This window comes from Pleurodeles waltl, chromosome 6 (genome assembly GCF_031143425.1).
Source record: "Pleurodeles waltl isolate 20211129_DDA chromosome 6, aPleWal1.hap1.20221129, whole genome shotgun sequence".
NCBI classification, from domain to species: domain Eukaryota; kingdom Metazoa; phylum Chordata; class Amphibia; order Caudata; family Salamandridae; genus Pleurodeles; species Pleurodeles waltl.
In genome coordinates, this window is record NC_090445.1 from 1359391006 (window position 1) to 1359406610 (window position 15605).

Genomic DNA, 15605 nt, shown 5'->3' on the forward strand with positions numbered 1-15605 from the left:
ATGAATCAACCCTGCTGTAATCCTTTAGTATGCATTTAGTGTGTCCTATGTGCCCCCCTTCTGGCATTTGAAAAATTAGCAGTTATTTCCTCCATGCAACTTACACAGCATTTGTGGTGGTTGTTGGAAGTCTATGATGTCCTGTCCTTGTATTCATGTGACCAGCTGTTCCGGGACGACCACTGCAACCATCTCCTCCATCTCATCCAGGTCCTCCTGTGGTGCTGGACTTTCACCTTCAGTCAGCAGTGCTGCCTTTCTGTTCCTGTCCATTTCCTCCTTAGTTCTGTACTTGCAATCATGCCAGTGCTTCTTGCACTCAATGACAGTTCGCTTCACCTCCCCAACACTGTAGATTTTGTCCTCTATTAGCTGCCATATAGCCTCTCTCTTACCAATTGGTAATTTGGAGGTGATGAAGAGCTGGTGTTGGTGCTCAGTCACCTCTCTGACTAGAATGTTGTGCTCCTTCTCACAGAACCGATACTTTCGCTTTTTTTTTCCTTCTCCTGGGACTTCTGTGTATCCTCCTGGCTGGTATCTTGGTGTATGGAGTCACCCTGGGGTCTCTCGTGGCCTGCTGCTTCCATCTTCCCTTTAAATTTCACTCTTTCCTGCTTGTGCGTTTAAAGTTGGTGATAATACGGTATTAAAATGGGACAACTCAGTTTGCGACATGATTACGTGCCGCAAAACTGGCTTAAGTAACTTTTGCAGCATTAATGTCATTTTGCCTTATGACAGGGCGCAAGGGTTAGCATCATGGTTTCATGGCTTTTGACGCTAGACCCTCGTTAGTGCCATGGTGCATCATAATGTAAATATAGTGCACGGATGGCTATGAGGAATGGCGCAAGCCGGTGCTAATCTTTTAGTATAATGTGTTTAAATGTGGGCCTAAGTCTTTATAACAGTATATGATAAACATTATCTGCCCAGAATAAACAAAAATGTAAATGTTTCGCAGCTCTTAACATTCCCTATGGGTTCAACAAAAACATTTAAGTCGAAGCGAAGCCTAACTAACCTTATTAGGAAAACATACATTGACATATTTTGGCAACCCAAATGCACTCTCTGAAATATCAACCATTTGAAAGTTTTAATTCTCTCATAAATCACACGAAAAAGAAAGTAATGAGCGGCTTTAAACTGTTACACTTTTAGTGAAGGTAAAAGGGCTAGTTCTTGTAGGCTTTGTGAAACTCAGTTAGGGAGCCCATTGAGGTCTAATATGTATATTATGCAGCAACACTCTCTGGGATGTAATACTTACAGCACGAAAATTCCGTGCCTTGTTTACCAACGTATCAGGTATTCTCACACAATCCAGACACATATTACTATGACACAACACACTTAGCTGAAATGGAAAATCACAACATATCATGACCGGCTCCAGGAATTTTTCTGTGGGAGGGCCATCAAGTAGCATGGATGGGACATGATCATCAAAAGGCATTGGCCTAAAAAAGTAATAAAATATTTCAGATATATGGTTTTGGTTGTTGCAATTTGTTAGCTGTTCAAATTTTTAACACAATGACTATCACACACACCTTCTCTGATGCTCTTCCTGATTTGGGGAAAGGAAAGGACACTGTGGGCCGTATTTATACTTTTTGGCGCACAACTGCGCCAACGCAGTTGTGCGTCAAAAAATTTAACGCCGGCTAACGCCATTCCAAAGCACCATGCGGGCGCCTTATTTACGGAATGACGTTAGCCGGCGGAGCTGACTGGTGTGCGTAAAAAAAAATGACTTACACCAGGCAGCGCCGGCGTAGGGGAAAATGGAGCTTGGGCGCCAAAAAATGGGGCAAGTCAGGCTGAGGCAAAATTTTCACCTCAACCCGAGTAGCGCCATTTTTTTTTACTCCCAACCCCCATTCAAATGACTCCTGTCTTAGCAAAGACAGGAGTCATGCCCCCTTGCCCAATGGCCATGCCCAGGGGACTTACGTCCCCTGGGCATGGTCATTGGGCATAGTGGCATGTAGGGGGGCACAAACCAGGCCCCCCTATGCCACACAAAAAAAAAATACTTACCTGAACTTACCTTAAGTTCCCTGGGATGGGTCCCTCCATCCTTGGGCGTCCTCCTGGAGTGGGCAAGGGTGGCAGGGGGTGTCCCTGGGGGCATGGGAGGGCACCTCTGGGCTCCTTCCGAGCCCACAGGTCCCTTAACGCCTGCCCTGACCAGGCGTTAAAAAATGACGCTAAAGCGGCTGGACGTCATTTTTTTTGACCGGCCCACTCCCGGGCGTCATTTTTGTCCGGGAGTGTAAATACGACGCACATGCCTCGGAGTCATTTTTTAGACGGGAACGCCTACCTTGCATATCATTAACGCAAGGAAGGTGTCCACGCAAAAAAATGACGCAAACTCCTGGATCTTTGGCGCTAGACGGGTCTAACGCCAAAGTATAAATATGGAGTTAGTTTTGCGTCGGATTTTTTTTACACAAATCCGGCGCAAACAGAGTATAAATATGCCCCTGTTTGTCTCAAATTTAAGATGCATAACTTTAAGACTGCAGCGTGCCCCTGGTTATCTCCAGCAACAGAAACGTTTTTGCTAACACAAACGGCCCCTGCAGAAATGTTCACATTTTTAAAGAAGTATGGCAGTTTTTCACTTTGCAAAAATAAAAATTGTGATTTACCACTACCTCCCCAGGGCAATGCTCATTGGAGGAGAATTGCCCAGCCCCCGTCGTGGAACCAATAAGGCCCCAGGGACTGCAACCTCCCAGGGCCAGCTCCTGCTATGTACCAGGATTCCAGACCCAGCCAGGGCCTGGCCAAAGGTCAGGCCCTGCAGCTATCCGCTGCAGCACGGGCCGGTGGTTGGATTTACATATAGTAATGAAATTGTTATACCTTGAAAAAAACATAGAAATTCAATGATAAAAACTAAGGTTACAATGACGTTATAGTTAGGAAATAGTATCTAAAAAAATTCAGCTGTTACAGTTTAGAGTTATCTCAAGTAACTAAAACTCTTTCCCTATGGTAACTATAAATCGCGCCATTGCCATGCACTGCTAATTACCCCACAAATTACAACACTCATGGCATCTTTGATAACATCATTGATAATATCAATGAAATATTTGCAGTAAATTTCTTCACGAAAAAACTGTGCATGGTGGTCACCAATAGGAAGTTATACTTAAGGCCAGGTTTCTATAGACAAAGCATTTTTTGTTTTGCTTATAACGTTGATGCTGTTTGATGAATCTTCACAAAATTTTCCAAAACAATATGACGCTCACTTCAGCATATGTATGGAAAGTTTTGGGTGATCCGTCAAGTGGGGGCTGAGAAGAAGGGGTTCCTAAAATGCTTTTTCCCCATTAATTTTTCCATAGGGATTTTGAACAGAAATAGTGGTCAAACCATTGGATGAATTTACAGCACATTTGTCAGAAAGCAAGGTCTTGGTCCCAAAAGAGACCTTTTTGTGATTTGCTGTGAATCCGTTTAGGGGTTTTCTAGTTTTTAAATTAAAAGCAAATTTGTGTATATAGGGATGTGGAACCTCCTCGGATCCTCCTTGAATCCTCCTCAGATCCCGGGGAAAGGCAAGGCCCTGATTAGCTGGCCACAACCTGACAAAAAAATTGCAGCCTCCATTTTGTTTATCTCATTGCCTGGGAGGGGGGGATGCAAAAAACAGTCTAAAAACCATATAGGGGGTTAGGATAGAGGTACCCTGTCCCCATATGACACATGGAGGTGTTTCTTGGGACCTTTTGCGGACAAAAAAAATCCAAATTTTTGTTTAGAGCAAATCAGTGGATTTGTGGATCCCTCTCGGATCTTCCTCAGATCCTGTGGAAAAGCAAGGCCATGATTGGCTGGCTGCAACCTGTCAGAAATATTAACCTGTACCATAAAAAAGCCATAGAAGTTTACTGAAAAAACAAAAGTTATAGGGACATTATAGTTAGATTGATGTTTTACCCATGCAAAACCATGGAAATCCAGCAGTTATAGTTGTACTTATGGATATACTTATCTGAAGAAACTATAACTTGTGCCAGAAAGTAACTTTGGGCAATGGGTTATGATTTCTTAACATAAGTATAACTATAAGTGTAACTATAACTGCTGAATTTCTATGTTTTTTATGGGTAAAATGTCAACCTAAATATAACATCCCTGTGAACTTTGTTTTTTATGTATATATATATATATTACACTTACTGGCGGTCACCAGTAGTTAGTTATAGTTAGGACCTAGTTTTAATGCCATTTCATGAAGCTTCATGAAATTTTTTAAAACAAAGGTGTCTTGCTGGGTGTTGTTGTGCATAATAATCTGGGTGATACGTCAAGTGGGGGCCTAGTAAAAGGAGGGGTAAAAAAAAGTGAGTTTCCAATGTTAAATCTCATCGAGATGTTAGACAAAATTGCAGCCTGAAACAATGGTTGGAATCATACCAAGTTTGGAAGGAATGCAGCTCTTGGTCCAGAAAGCACACTTTTTGTTATTTGATGTAAATCTGTTCAGTTGTTTGTGAGCTATTAAAGGGAAAATAAATGTGTATACCTGGGCCGAGCCTTAGCACAGATCTCATGGTGAGATCTGATTGGCTGTCAGCAGGTCAACCAGAAAGTGAGGCAGCCATCTTGGGACGAAAATTCATGATAACACCCCCTTGAAATGCATTGTAATGAATGGCAAGTTTTGGCTGCCACAAAAAAGAGAACACATAAAGGGTGATAACAGATTTTAGTTACAATATGAATCATTTGTTGCTAAGGTGATAACCCTGGGAAAAAACCTTCTGCTGGGGTTTTATGAATCACGTTTGAGAGAAAACTGTTTTCTCTTGATTTACCCATAGAGGTTATAGAAGGTGCTCCAGAAGCTAAAATAAGAGCATATTTTCTGTAAATTCATACTGTCTATCTCAGAAATATGAAAATTAAGTATGACATTCTCTGTAAAACATGTACTTCCAACAGGAGCAGCCTATCAGTTTATTCCATTGTGTTCTACTGCAGCCTCCCAGAGTTTTCTTAAGAACAACTAGAGTGCTAACAGTCTTATTTTTGGAAAACGTGTGGCACATCTGAAGCCGTCTTGATTGAGTCAAATTATAAGCTTTAATTTAGAAAGGAATAAAACTAGGGGTTTTGTTTGTCAAAGAAAGTATGGTTAGAGCTGTAGAAAGAAAAATTAGGTCACGTTTCGAGCTCTAAAATACATTCCTGTTGTAGTTCCACCAGGAGAAGCCTATCAACTGATTTCTTGGTGTTCAACCGCAGCCTCCCAGAGTGTTCGAACAAACAACTAGAGTGTTAACAGGCTTACTTACGAGAAAAGTGTTGCACACCTGAAGCCATCTTGATTGAATCAAACTGGTCAAATGTAAAACATTTAATTTATAAAGGAACAAAATGAGGGGTTTAATTTAGAAATTATGGTTGCTACTGTATAAAGAAAAATTAGGACATGTTTTAAGTGAGTTCTCAAATATCCTCCTCTCTATTTCATTAAAACATTCTGACATGTAGACGGAAACATGCACTTTCAACACCAGAAGCAGACTGTCAATTAACTCCTTGGTGAGCAACAGTTTACTACAGTGTTTTAAGGAGCAACTAAAGTCCTTACATTCTGAATAAATGCCAACAATATGGCACATCGAAGTGGAAAACTAAACGCATTTTCTACTGAGGTTACTGAGGTAATTGAGGAGATTAGGGAGTTTCATAATGAATACTTCTCCAATAAAGCCACCAGAGAAAAAAAGCCCATGTGTAGCACAATTATCACCCAAATGTACCCAAGCATAGCCCAATGTCAGGCCAGGCCCTGCATCCAACTCCAACCCCCCCTGTGCATTGTGATGGTCATTATAATTAACATTAATAAAACCCTAAAAAACCTAAGGTTACAGGGATGTTATAGTTAGGTTCATGCACAAAACCATCTAAATTCAGCTGTTATAGTTATAATTATTTCAAGTAACTACAACTCATGCCCTAAGGTAACTATAACTCGGGCCCTCGCCATGCACTGCTAATTACCCCGGATAGTACATCACTCATGACATCTTCTATGACATCATTGCAATATTTGCAGTAAAATTATTGATGAGAAAACTATGCATGGTGAGGGCCGGAGTTATAGTTACCTTAGGGAATGAGGAACATATATATATATATAAAATAAATAAAAACAAATCCATTTCAGGGTTAGAGTGATGCATAAATTATGCAAAAAAGAAGAGAACTCTGGATAGTTCCCATGTTTAGGTGGAGAGCAGCTCACGTAAGGAGCACCCTGCAACACCAGTGACATTCTTAGCTAAATAATGGATTGCCATGGTTAGTAGTTCTATGTATGATTATTCATTTGAATTGATTTATATGGTGAACATGTTTTTCTCTATTACATATATGGAGGGAATGTAATAGCCTTTTGGAAAAACAATCTTAGGGCGGCCACCACAAAAATATCATGAATGTCCTGATTTGGTTGGTCCTTTTTCAATGTTAATGTTTTTTTTTTATGAGGAAGTGGAATTGTTCAGACTGTAACTGTGACAAAGGCCCCATTGGGATCGAAACAAGTACGTTTTATTCAGCGTAACAAACATTTTTGAATGAGCATTGGCACCGGGAGTGCTGCTACTTCTGAAACTCAAGGGAGTTATAGTTGTACTTATGGATATACTTATCTGAAGAAACTATAACTTGTGCCAGAAAGTAACTTTGGGCAATGGGTTATGATTTCTTAACATAAGTATGACTATAAGTGTAACTATAACTGCTGAATTTCTATGTTTTTTATGGGTAAAATGTCAACCTAAATATAACATCCCTGTGAACCTTTTTTTTTTTTCATATATATATATATATATATATATATATATATATATATATATAACTGCTGTAGGTAGGTAGATAGGTTGGTAGGTCAAAACAAAACCCTTTCAGGGTTAGAGTGATGCATACATTTTGCAGAACAAAAGAGAGAACTCTGGGTAGTTCCCAAGTTTAGGTGCAGCTCCAGTAAAGAGCACTGTGCAACACCAGCAACACTCTGGATTTGCTCACCTCAAATGTCTGTTTTTCTAGCAAAGTTTTTAAGCATAAGATTGGCACTGTGCCATCCACGCCGAGCTAGAAAATGATAAAGTCTTTTGCCATTTGTACAGCAAAATCTTTAAGCATAGGATTGGCTCAGTGCCATCCACGCTGAGCTGTAAAATGACAAAAGCCTTTCACCACTCCAGGCACAGTATTGCAGCTTTGGATTCATAAAATACCACCCAAGCCAACCTGGAATAAGCAAAAGCAACCCCTGACACGTGTTTCAATGTCATTACATCTCTTCGGAGAGTTTTAGCTTTGTCCAGACACAAGGGAGCAACCAGTATAAGTCAAAACAAAACCCTTTTAGGGTTAAAGTGACGCATTGTTAGAAATGGGGTCTTTGGTTTGCAGTCAGTTTACCCCCTGTCCAAGCAAGGACCCTCACTCTAGTCAGAGTAAGTCACACACAATCAAAATGATCCTGTGCCCACCCTCTGGTAGCTTCGCACTGAGCAGTCAGGCTTAACTTAGAAGGCAATGTGTAAAGTATTTGTGCAATAAATCATACAATAACACCATATAGCTCCACAAAAATACACCACACAGTGTTTAGAAAAATATACAATATTTATCTGATGATATGCAGGTCAAAACGATTAAAATGCAATACGTATATGTTCAGGTATCACTGTAAAAGTGATATAAAGTGTCTTAAGTCTTTTAAAAGCAAAAAAGTCTCTTTCAAGCACAAAGTACCTGGTTTGCGTGCAAAATCTCCGCAAAGAACTCCGGAGGAGGAGATGTGTGGAAACGTAGATTTCTCTGGCCGCACAAGGTGATGCGTCGTTTAGTTTACACTCAGGGACAGCACTCGGTCCTGGATCCTCTTTGGGTTGCAGGGTTTTCAGGCATCCCGGGGACGATGGTTGGATTTCTTGCGCTGGCAGGACAAAGTCACAGGAGCTGCATCAATTTGTGGGCGTTGCATCACATTTTCTACCATACGGCAGGCGCTGCGTCGATTCCTCTCTGGAAATCGGGCTTCGTCGTTAAACCATGGCTGTGCGTTGATCCGGTGGGCCGTGCAGTGAATTTCCGGTTGCTAAGTTGGTGCTGCGTTGATCTTCTGGATGCAAAGTTGGGCTGCGTCATTCCAGTTAGGCGTGCAGTGAATTCTTTGCCACGGTGCAGGCTGTGCGTCATTTCTGGCAGGCTGTGCATCGAATTACATCGCACAAGGAGTCCTTCTTGTAGAGATGAAGTCTTTTTGGTCCTGAGACCTCGGGGGCCAGGAGGCAAGCTCTACTCAAGCCCTTGAAGAGCACTTCTTCACCACAGTCAGAGAGCAGCAAGGCAGCAGGGCAACAACAAAGCAGCAGTCCTTCACAGAAAGCAGACAGGTGAGTCCCTTGGGCGGCCTGGCAGTTCTTCTTGGCAGGATGCAGGTACTTGTTGAAGTTTCTTCTCCAGGAATTGTCTGAGTTGGTAGGTGGAGAGGCCCTGTTTAAATACCCAAATGTGCCTTTGAAGTGGGGGAGATTTCAAAGAGTGGCTTAGAAGTGCACCAGGTCCCCTTTCAGTTCAATCATGTCTGCCAGGGTCCCATTAGGGGGTGTGGCAGTCCTTTGTGTGAGGGCAGACTACAGTTCTTTGACATGCAAGTGTCAGCCCTCCACCCTCCCAGCCCAGGAAGACCCATTCAAAATGCAGATGTATGCAAGTGAGGCTGAGTATCCTGTGTTTGGGGTGTATCTGAGTGAATGCACAAGTGGGCTGTCAACTAAACCCAGCCAGATGTGGATTGTAAGGCACAGAGGGATTTAAGTGCAGAGAAATGCTCACTTTCTAAAGGTGGAATTTCTAAAATAGTAATATTAAATTCAACTTCACCAGTCAGCAGGATTTTGTATCACCATTCTGGTCATACTAAATATGACCTTCCTACTCCTTTCAGATCAGCAGCTACCACTCAAACAATGTATGAGGGCAGCCCCAATGTTAGCCTATGAAGGGAGCAGGCCTCACAGCAGTGTAAAAATGAATTTAAGAGTTTTACACTACCAGGACATGTAAACTACACAGGTACATGTCCTGCCTTTTGCCTACACAGCACCGTGCCCTACAGGTTACCTAGGGCATTCCTTAGGGGTGTCATATATGTAGAAAAAGGGGAGTTTTAGGCTTGACAAGTATTTTTAAATGCCAAGTCGAATTGGCAGTGAAACTGAACACACAGGCCTTGCAATGGCAGGCAGAGACAAAGTTAAGGGGCTACTTACGTGGGTGGCACAATCAGTGCTGCAGGCCCACTAGTAGCATTTCATCTACAGGCCCTGGACACATATAGTGCACTCTACTAGGGACTTATAAGTAAATTAAATAGTCCAATTGGGTAGGATACAATGTTACCATGTTTAAAGGGAGAGAGCATATGCACTTTAGCACTGGTTAGCAGTGGTAAAATGTGCAGAGTCTAAAAACCAGCAAAAACAGTATCTAAAAAGTGGAGGGAGGCAGGCAAAAAGTTAGGGGTGATCACCCTAAGGCTGTGAGGTCTAACACGCATAAATTATGCAAAACAAAAGAGAGAACTCTGGTAGTTCCCAAGTTTATGTGGAGAGCAACTCCAGTAAAGAACACCCTGCAACACCAGGAGCACTCTGGATTTGCTCACCTCAAATGTCTGTTTTTCTAACAATGTTTTAAAGCATAGGCTTGGCACAGTGCCATCCACACCAAGCTAGAAATTGACAAAGTATTTTGCCTTTTGTACAGCAAAATCTTTCGGCATAGGATTGGCTCAGTGCCATCCTTGCAGAGCTGTAAAGTGACAAAAGCCTTTCACTACTCTAGGCACAGTATTACAGTTTTGGATTGATAAAATACCATCCAAGCCAACCTGGAATAAGCAAAAGCAACCCCTGACATGTGTTTCAGTCATTACATCTTTTCAGAGAGGTTTAGCTTTGTCCAGACACAAGGGAGCAGCAAGTATATGTGAAAACAAAACCCTTTCAGGGTTTGAATGATGCATAAATTATGCAAAACAAAAGAGAGAACTCTGGATAGTTCACAAGTTTAGGTGGAAAGCAGCTCGAGTAAAGACCACCCTGCAACACCAGCGACACTCTGGATTTGCTCACCTCGAATGACTGTTTTTCTAGCAAAGTTTTTAAGCATAGGATTGGCACAGTGCCATCCACGCTGAGCTGTAAAATGGCAAAAGCTTTTCACCACTCTAGGCACAGTATTACAGCTTTGGATTGATAAAATATCATCCAAGCCAACCTAGAATAAGCAAAAGCAACCCCTGACACGTGTTTCAATGTGATTCCATCTCTTCATAGAGGTTTAGCTTTGTCCAGACACAAGGGAGCAACCAGTATGAGTCAAAACAAAACACCCTGCAACACTAGCGACACTCTGGATTTGCTCATCTCAAATGTCTGTTTTTCTAGCAAAGTTTTTAAGCATAGGATTGGCTGAGTGCCATCCACGCCGAGCTAGAAAATGACAAAGTCTTTTGCCATTTGTAATACTGTGCCTGGAGTGGTGAAAGGCTCTTGTCATTTTACAGCTCGGCAAGGATGGCACTGAGCCAATCCTATGCTTAAAGATTTATCTACACACACACATGCATGTATATATATTTATGCACACACATATATATGTAACTTTTGTTTTTTTTATATACAATTTAGGCCCATATTTATACTTTTTGACGCAAAACTGCGCCAACGCAGTTTTGCGTCAAAAAAATTAGCGCCGGCTAACGCCATTCTGAAGCGCCATGTGGGCGCCGTATTTATTGAATGACGTTAGCCGGCGTTAGCCGCCGGCGCCGTCTGGTGTGCGTTAAAAAAACGACGTACACCAGGCACCGCCGGCGTAGGGGGATATGGGGCTTGGGCGTCAAGAAATGGGGCAAGTCAGGTTGAGGCAATTTTTTCGCCTCAACCCGATTTGCGCCATTTTTGTTCACTCCCAACCCCCATAGAAATGACTCCTGTCTTAGCAAAGACAGGAGTCATGCCCCCTTGCCCAATGGCCATGCCCAGGGGACTTCTGTCCCCTGGGCATGGTCATTGGGCATAGTGGCATGTAGGGGGGCACAAATCAGGCCCCCCTATGCCACAAAGAAAAAAAAAACAACACCTACCTGAACTTACCTTAATGTCCCTGGGATGGGTCCCTCCAGCCTTGGGTGTCCTCCTGGGGTGGGCAAGGGTGACAGGGGGTGTCCCTGGGGGCATGGGAGGGCACCTCTGGGCTCCTTCAGAGCCCACAGGTCCCTAAACGCCTGCCTTTTGCAGGCGCTAAAAAACTGCATCATTTTACAGCTCGGCAAGGATGGCACTGAGCCAATCCTATGCTTAAAGATTTATCTACACACACACATGCATGTATATATATTTATGCACACACATATATATGTAACTTTTATTTTTTTTATATACAATTTAGGCCCATATTTATACTTTTTGACGCAAAACTGCGCCAACGCAGTTTTGCGTCAAAAAAATTAGCGCCGGCTAACGCCATTCTGAAGCGCCATGCGGGCGCCGTATTTATTGAATGACGTTAGCCGGCGTTAGCCGCCAGCGCCGCCTGGTGTGCGTTAAAAAAAACTACGTACACCAGGCACCGCCGGCGTAGGGGGATATGGGGCTTGGGCGTCAAGAAATGGGGCAAGTCAGGTTGAGGCAATTTTTTCGCCTCAACCCGATTTGCGCCATTTTTGTTCACTCCCAACCCCCATAGAAATGACTCCTGTCTTAGCAAAGACAGGAGTCATGCCCCCTTGCCCAATGGCCATGCCCAGGGGACTTCTGTCCCCTGGGCATGGTCATTGGGCATAGTGGCATGTAGGGGGGCACAAATCAGGCCCCCCTATGCCACAAAAAAAAAAAAAACAACACCTACCTGAACTTACCTTAATGTCCCTGGGATGGGTCCCTCCAGCCTTGGGTGTCCTCCTGGGGTGGGCAAGGGTGACAGGGGGTGTCCCTGGGGGCATGGGAGGGCACCTCTGGGCTCCTTCAGAGCCCACAGGTCCCTAAACGCCTGCCTTTTGCAGGCGCTAAAAAACAGCGCAAAAGCGGCCGTACGTCATTTTTTTTGACCCGCCCACTCCCGGGCGTGAATTTTGCCCAGGAGTATAAATCCGACGCACATGCCTCGGAGTCGATTTTTTAGACGGGAACGCCTACCTTGCATATAATTAACGCAAAGTAGGTGTCCACGCTAAAAAATGACGCTAACTCCATGGACTTTGGCGCTAGACGCGTCTAACGCCAAAGTATAAATATGGAGTTAGTTTTGCGTCGAAATTGCGTAAAAAAAAATGACGCAATTCCGGCGCAAACGGAGTATAAATATGCCCCTAAATATTAAGTTTACCAAATTCTAGATACTATCCAAGGATATACATTTGGTTACATAAACATAGATGAACAATGATCAAAAATTCCATATGTTTATAAGATGAACACAGTTTTCTACAAAAAATATGTTTTTTTGTTTTTATGTTCATTCATACATTTAGTAACTGTTCATGACATTGAAACATGAAAATGTGGAGTCTCTGAAAGATGTACACATTGCAGTATTGACCCGATACAGAATTATTCAGGGGTGTAGCTTGGTCAGTAAGATTGGGTGGGTGTGAGATTCGCATTTCCCAAAAATCATTCGTGCATTTAATGGTAAAATACATTATTTGAGAAGCAGAACATGGGGGGCCTATGAGGCAGAGGGAAGGGATAGCAGTGCGTATTGTTAGGGTTTATGTTGTAAAATCACCAACAGTTTTAAGAACTTCAAAACAGAGAGGAGCATGAGAGACTGCGTGTGTATGTTTTTGTCTGTGTGTGCATGTAAAAGTACTAGGTAAAATCTGACAGCCCGGCTGAAAGCACCTGCATCCAACTATTTGTAGTGTTGGGGGCCCTAGACCCTCATGCTACAAAAAGAAGTGACGCAGACACAGTGGCATGGTGCTAGGAACTGGCCACAGGCACGTGTGCCCGACCCCTTATATTGGCACATGACTGGTGACGCCTGTGTTGGGTGGGTGTGGGGTGTAGATGTAAGGCCAGCAAAACACTAGAATGTGTCCAGCAGGACACTACATTTCTCCAAAACTTTATTGAGGAACAAAACAGAGTCCAACCTGCAAAAGAAAAACACAATAACAAAAAACACCACCATCAGTCTCTCGGCCTCGAGAAGGCAGGCAGTAGTATTGCAGTGGACAGGTGCAGCTGGGAGCACTTGGACACTTCCGCACGAGTCCATGATTTAACCAGGTGCAGCTGTGCATGAACACTGTGTGGATGGAGTCCGGACTCAGTAACAGTGAGATAATTGGTTCAGTGCCCACTCATGCACTGTGGTTCAGTCCTGTGGGCACTCATGATGAAGCTGGTGGTGTATACAGTTCAATTTGTTCAAATTGGGTGTATCATTCCAATTGGGGGCATCATTTGAATTTGGTACATCAAGAGCGTTTGTGGAGTCCGCTGTGAATATGCTTGTTGAGACATCCTGGCTTCATGAAGGCCAATCCCTTGAAGAAGGATGACATCTGTGATGGTGTGAAGTCCTCCTCTGAAACCTTTGTACCTCCTGACACTTTATTGGTGGAGCTGCTTCTAGACCACCTCTTGTTTGTGGATTCTTCAATCTGGAACTTCCTTGAGGCCTTTTCAATGGGTTTGCCATGGGATTGGTGTGGCCTGTGCTGGGCTGAATGGGGGCCATCTGCGGGCCGCTGCAGGCTCTCCGACAGGAGCCACGGACAAGTCATTTGTGCAACCGCAAGGGTGGATGTTTTGTATTCAGGGTGCTTGCCAACCTGGACCAGGTGTAGGTGAGCTCTCGGATGGTCTTAGGGAAATTGTCTCTCACGTTGCCAGGAAGATGTCTAGTTGGTGTTGTGTTAATTCACTGAAGACAGCCTTGGTGTGCTGTGACCTGTTGGAGTCTCCATTGCACAGCCTTGCTGTCTCCTTAACTTCATCGGTGGGGCAATCTCAAGTCCTCTCTCGTGCTTGGGAGGCCCCTTGTCTAGGTTGCCACGGGACTGCTCGTGGTCTGCACTGGGGCTGCTCATGTGCCACTCAGGGCAGCTGCAAGACCTCCTAGGAGAGACAGGACAGACAGCCTAGTCGCTCGTACAATCACAGGGGTAGATTGGTCTAGGTCACAACTTGCTCTTGCCACCGAGAGCAGGATACAGACAGGGGGAGCAGGTGGGCATTGGTCAACTGGTTCCTCAGAGCATCAAAGCAATGGTGTGGGACTCCAGTCTGGTTATTTAACTGCTCCTTGGATGGATACTGTGATGCACATGGCAATGATGGTGCTTGCCATTCGGAGACCTGGATGATAAGTGATGTTGCTGGAGGGAGGGTGCTTGGTGGGACTTCTCCATAGCTAGTGCAGTCTTTCTTTTCCTCGTGTGCAGATGCTAGCAGTGACACCATCTTCTTTAAGCAGCCGGTGACAGGTGGCTTGGACGGTTACACTGTGAAGCGTGGGGCAAGTACGTGGTTCACGCATGGCCTCTTACATTTGGTACTCCCGCTCAGCTGTCTCCAGTGACATCCCCGCACCCTGGTGGCTGTCTTGTATGTGGGTGCACTCTTCCTTTGTTGCATGAGTCCTCCATCTCTCCACCCTTGTTGATCTTCCGCTCTTGTTCTTCTGTGGTCGTCAGGTGTTGCAGTGTGACAGGTGATATAACACAATCTCCTTTCTTTCTTTTTCACAGCGTGGTGCTGTGCCACACTTTCTTCTCCTTTGTTGTGGCGTCTGGCCACTTGTCTTCCTTTTGTGTGGACCTTTCGAAGGTCCTGTCCTGTCCAAGGACTAGGGGCTCTTCCCCATGTTGCAGTGGTGGTGTTGTGCCACTAAGGGTGTGCGACTCTCCTCTTGCCTGTTGTGAGTTGCTGCTGACTCTGTCTTTAAGCAGTGTGGGGGAGGACACTCCTTGGTTAGTATCCGGCCCGTTGCAGGGCAGTGACAGCGGGTTACTTCCTTTTCCACCTCCTCTTCACTTGAGGGCGCAGTGCTTGCGCCCCAAGGCAGTGCCTTCTCGGCACTGGGTCCTGCTTGGACCTGTGCGTGCTTTGCAGGGTTTTTTGCTTCTCTCAACCTGCTGTGTGATGGGCCAACGGTGGCCATCTTGGGTCGCAGTAAGGCAGGCTTGGATGGCCTCTTGTCCTGTGTGTTACGTCACACTCTCGGGTGCTCTCTCAATCTTCGCGGGCATTGCCCGTGTTGTCACTTTCTCTGGCGCAGACATAGGGCCTGATTCTAACTTTGGAGGACGGTGTTAAACCGTCCCAAAAGTGGCGGATTTACCACCTACCGTATTACGAGTCCATTATATCCAATGGAACTCGTAATACGGTAGGTGGTATATCCGCCACTTTTGGGACGGTTTAACACCGTCCTCCAAAGTTAGAATCAGGCCCATAGTCTTTTTTTTTTTCATCTCTGGGCGTCCTTTGTTAATGCTTGGCATGTCCCTTTCTTGTCCTGCG